A 6,164-nucleotide genomic window follows, 5' to 3' on the forward strand; every position below is an offset into this window, starting at 1 on the left:
AAGAAACATCACTGCTTCCATCATGCTTGGCATTTCGGGAAGTCAATGTGTGGGCAACACAATCACCACAAACAAGGCAACCACAGATCTCATTGCAGTATCACAGCTCTTGGCAGGCGTGAGTGTAGTAATTCAATCCTAGCATAGATCAGACCAGATGTACGCCTATAGGTGTGTGGCTAGCCCTACTGCTAATTCACAGATTATACAAGATTATAGCAGATGACATTTTTTATTATAGAAGAATTGAAGTAAGTGAGAATTCAGGATCAAAACACCTAACTGGGACAGGCTGGAAATATGTTCAGAATGTGGAATATTGAAATGCTGAACGCAAGGCGGTCTCCCACATCTAACACTGTTAACGTCAGAAGGATTCCTGCTCACAAAGGACAGAGCCATTAAAAAAATCCTGAAGCCAAAGGACATGAAGGAAATCCAGCAATTTCTAAGAACGCCAACTGTTTTTCCAAAAATTTCTGAGTACATTAACTAGAAGCTTACGAACTCTTAAGAAAATTAACACTGTATGAAACATTTCCCTCCCATACATATGGGAAACCTTACGGATTCGCCACTAACCACCAACTTCAATAGTGGCTTAGCTGAATGAACAAAGAATACATTTGCTACATCCGCTGACAACTAGAAGCTGTAAAAAGTTGCACGCACTTTGGGGCCAAGAGAAAATTCAAAATAATCTGAACAAAATGGTGATACATTTTGAGAAAATGCAATGACATTCAGTACAAAGGACAAAATCCAATACGTAAGAATAATACATAACCACTGGACAGTGAATTGGCTGGGCAGTGGCTTTGCAGTGGAGGTTCTGGAATTTTAGAAGGATTAGGACCTGAACACAAATCTGTAATGCCAAACTGCAGAGAAAAAAGGGACTGTAATGAGACATGCAAATATTTTTCCTGTTTACTCAGTAGTGCTAAAAAAGTAGCTTCATATGAAACACTGAATACTTTGCGGGCAGTACACTTCAAGAAATGTGGACAATCAGAACAAGGCAGAGAAAAGCAAATAAATTATGATATGCCAGAAAACATAATCCATAAAGGAAATTTGAAAGAATAAGAGGAGACAGGAGAAGATAATAAAATTCAAACATAATAAAAGGCTGCTGCAAAGGGGAACATCATAAACTAACTTCCATGGCTGCTGGGAACAGGATGGGAAATAGTGGGCTTAAATTGTTGCAAGAATGTTTTTCTTAGAGATTATGAAAAATTTTCTACTGCTAAGAAGAATGAAGCATTGGAACAGATTGTTTAGGGAGATTGTGCTGTGTCTACCACGGGAGCATTTAAAGAGCTGATCCAATAAACATGCCAGAACTGGTTCAGGTATAGCTGTAACTTGAGTCAAGGATGGACTACATAACTTCTCAGGGACACATCTAGTCCACTTCATCTACTGCAGGTATTCATCTGTTGCATCTACTATTTCATGATACAACAAGGGAAAAGGCCAGAGCCCGCAGGAATACTTATTTGAAAGAGTAAGAAAAATCGTAAGTACTAGTCCTGACATACAACAGCCCTGCAGGATAGCGAGGTAAAAAAAAAAAAAAAAAAAAGAGACTTATTGGCTATGCTTTCTGAATCAGCCTTCTTTTGAGTCATCTCTCAGAGTACAAGATGAACATACTGTCTGATCATCAGCCATTAAAAAAAATCATAAACTACTGCCAAGGCACTCAAGCAACACATAGGTTATGGAGATTCCAACAAGCTGATCCGAGTATAAGACACTGCTGCCAAAGTGGGAGACTGTCAGCATGCTCCAATGCCTTTGCATGTAGGATGGGAAGTTTTGACAACCAAAGCAAATTTCAACCAGGATGATATGCTACAGACAGAGAAATATCCTGTGTTTCAGAGCTATCCAGACTGCATGAAGCAATTAGATGCTGGAGTCCCAGAGGATGGATAAAGTGCATATTATATACAAAATTGTGTTTAAATGGGATTAGCCAAAAATCCTGGCAGATTTAAAAGCTGATGTAATAAGATGCGTCTATGCTTCAACACCAGGCAAGTGTAAGGACATCTCTGCTAGCCAATTATCCAATTCTTCATTTACAGGTATGCATGAAACAGTTCAACAGATGAGAAGAGCTCAGGGATCAACAACAGGGGACAGAACCTCAAGAAATCCTAGCCTACCCATGATAAAAAGTCAGAACAAACCTGCTGATTTTTAATGAGGGTAACTGTAGGGCTTTCAGTAAGTTCCCATTGCTGAGAGGCAGGCTAGGAGGACATACAGACATTTAACACAATGAGGAAATAGAAATGGGATTTTGCAATACTATTGTGACTAACACGCCACAACAAAATTCAAATGATTCAGTATTAAAGGAGGATGTGAGCTACAAATGTCTCAAGCTGGACACCCCCAAAGGCATCAGAGGTCAAAGAAACTAATGGATAAAGATCTAACAAAGAGGATGGCACTCTGGCTCAGCAATGGCACTCATTGCAAAACACTCCTCAGGGTCCAGCAGAGATTTATCTGATAGGATAAAGATTCATGGTTTCTCTTCCATAATACATATTTTTCTATAGCCCAACAGAGAAAAGGCAGGCATGACAAAGAACATCAAACTAGGCAGGTAATTATAAGCAAGGAGCCAACGACTGGAGGCCTCTGGGCACAAATTCACAGTTCTTGCTATCCATCACAAAAACCAGAGGCAAAATTAACATCTTCAGTAAATTACAGGTCATTGGAAGTAGACCAGAGAGGAACTTAAACAATCATAAAGTAGTCGCAAACAGCCAGAGGAAAAGTGCGAGGAGTCAAATACAGCCTTAGCAATCTTCTCACCTGTTGCAGAAGACTTGAAAAATAAGATAGGATAAAGGGATAAAGAGGATAGGACAAGACAAAGGACTACAGAGTCAAATCAAGACCTCTATACCAGCAGCAGCAACACAAACAAGGAACGGGAAACCGGGCTGACCACTACCTGGTGCACTGCAATGATCTGGCAGAAGAACCCTTGGTCCTATGGACAGGCATGTAGTACTTAACAGCTGGTCTTAACTAGTCATTAGCACAAAGGACAAAAGATCATAAATTGCGATAAAGAAACATCTAGAAGCTGCACAGAACATGGAGAGAAAAATCCAGGTTTGGGGAAAGCACCATGGAAGCCATTCTGCATGCCAAAATGCTAGTGATGATTGTGGCACCTCTGTAAGCAAGTCTTCTAAGGAAGCAAGCAAACAAAAAAGCCCACCTTGTTTCAGAAATATGGAAACAAAAGCCCATCTGGACTGTGGCCACACTAACAATAAATATGGACATATGGAGGACCAAGATTACAACTTGGCAATTACTAAAACCTAGGTCCTTCGTGAAACTTAAATTAGGTTCATAAAAAATTAATACAAGTATAGTTTCTAATATTCCAGTTACATGTAGAGTTCCATCTTTCATGCCAAATATTTAATGATGTTAATATTTTTAATGTTAAGATTTTCCCCTGGACAATTCAAAGGGTGGAGTCAGAGTTTACTGTCCCAAGTATGGTCAAGCAGACTGTTCATATCTCCTTCCTGACTGGCTTAAGTCTTACCATTGAGCTGTTCATGATTAAAAACTGCTTTTAAAAATGTGTTAAGATTTGCCTTGCTGGTGAACATGCCTGAAAATCCAGTGTAAGGACTATGGCAAACAAACCAAGCCAAGAGTTAAAGTATAAGTACAATTTAAGTTAGTTTTAAAACTTTTTAATACATATCTGTACAGGCACTGTTTTAAATTCTAGGCTGCTAAAACAGTCATTCAAGACAATTAATCACTGTAAGTAACAATGATGAACTCTTAGAGAAATCCTAACAGAACTTTTGCAGGGTTCACTTACAGAACTCATTCTTCTAAGAATTAGGAAACAAGACCTAGCTGGTATGAATAAATAACATAAAAGGAGAAGCTCCCCTCAAGCTCAGAGAACAGCTGCAGCATTTTTCCTCATCTGCCTTTCCCTGCAGCTCTGCTCCCTAAGCAACACTGCCTCAGTGAACAACTAACAATAGAAATGATAAACTGTTAATATTCAGCCTAAAACCAAGGACATATTAATCCTTTAAAAATCTTATTCAAGATTTTACAGAAATTTATTTGAAAATACTTTATTTTGTAGTGCATTATTTGGATTAAAAAAAGACAAAAAATAGCCTTAAATGAAACAGTGCCATTCAATGTTTATTTGCTGAGGGGGACATTGCAGAGGGAGGTCTTTAGCAGGTCTTGTTAACAACCGCTGCTCTTCATCTGGTACTTTTCTCCTCCATTTACTGTCCACCTACGTATTAGGTGGACAGTATATCTTTCATTCTACATAACATAGCTGCAACTGTAAATTAAGCATTGATTTTCTATTCTACATAAGTGTGTACTAAAATATTTTTACAAGGGAGAAAGACAAGTTGTGGATTATTTAGTGAGGTTCCATTCTTATCAAAAGACTACACTGAGTGAAAGCAGTGGAAATATTTTGTCGTGGGAATGTTATGCCAATGCTTATTACACCTTTTGAAGTCAGGCTGACTTTTCCCTAAAGTATGAAAATGATAATTGAAAAAGAAAGATAAGCTTGGAAAAGGAAATCATACAATGAAATAGTGACGCAGAACAATGCTTAAAAAAAAATAAATCTAAGTTCTGCTGACTATCAGGACCACACGCTTGAGGTTAGGAAGGTGATTAAGTGCTTTGCTAAATATAGCCTTAAAATATGCCTTCAGAATCTATTAATAATTAAGAAAGCTTGATTGTTTATGATGTCTATTACTGTCTACTCTTAGTGGAAATGCAGAGTACTTGCTATATTGTATATTATTATAATCACAATACTTAGCATATTGTGTATTATTATAATCACAATATAAATGCCTAAAACTAATCTAGGTTCCTTACTCCTTCTCTAAAGGACATTAGTTTTACATCTGCCCTTCCCTTTATGGCATTTAGAATTGCAATTTTGTGTTAGGCACTGAAAACTTCCAATATTTAAGAAACCACTTTATAAAGGATAGTATCAGTCTTCAGAGAGTGTGAGGCAGGATATACATAATTCAGGCATACAACAAAGTCAATAGATAAAAAGACTGGTAATAAATACACAGCTCTGCTCTATTCTAACACTTATCAATACAAACTAATAGGGATAGGAAGCCTGAACAAAATTCTGCATCAACTGGGCAATAAACACGTTATTTTTATTAAACCAAAATATATAACTGTCCATACCAATTTCACACTGTTGAAAAATAAAAGCTGTATAAAATACTACTGTGAGATCCTACACATACTTAAAAGGAACATCATTCAAATAAGGATAGACACTAGAAAATACATTTTCTAAAATTCACACAGAAGTGTGAACTAAATTGGAAGTTGTGTGAACACACAAATGATCTAAACTGGATTATTCCACATTAATTAACCTAAATAAAAGTTTAAACTTTGTTACACTTGTAAGGAAGGGGGTAATTCCTTAGATCTTAACTAGAAAAACTAAAAAGGAGTCTGAGAAACTGTATTATTTTATTTATATACTTAAAATCATTGAACACTGTCACGACATAGCAATTGTAAAGTTGGCAGTAATTAAAAAAACATTTGGCAATATAATGAATTCACTACAGTTCTCTTTATAAAGAAATACTTTTCACTTAAATCACGAAGCTAAATAACTGACATAGAGAGGAGTTCTTTGCACAATGTAATTCATTCCATATTCACTCCTCCAAGCAGGAGGAGCTGGAAGCCATTGTGCAGCGGGAGAGGTATGACTTAGTCGCCATCACAGAAACATGGTGGGGTGACTCTCACGATTGGAGTGCTGCAATGGATGGCTATAGACTCTTCAGAAGGGACAGGCGAGGAAGGAGAGGCGGCGGGGTGGCTCTGTATGTTAGGGAGTGTTTTGATTGTATAGAGCTTAATGATTGTGATGATGATACGGTTGAGTGTTTACGGGTAAGGATGAGGGGGAAGGCCAACGAGGCAGATATCCTGCTGGGAGTCTGTTATACACCACCCAACCAGGATGAAGAGGCCGATGAAGCGTTCTGCAAGCGGCTGGCAGAGGTGTCTCGATCGCTGGCCCTTGTTCTCGTGGGGGACTTCAACTTCCC

The sequence above is a fragment of the Pygoscelis adeliae genome, unplaced genomic scaffold (genome assembly GCF_000699105.1).
Source record: "Pygoscelis adeliae isolate BGI_AS28 unplaced genomic scaffold, ASM69910v1 Scaffold47, whole genome shotgun sequence".
NCBI lineage: Eukaryota > Metazoa > Chordata > Aves > Sphenisciformes > Spheniscidae > Pygoscelis > Pygoscelis adeliae.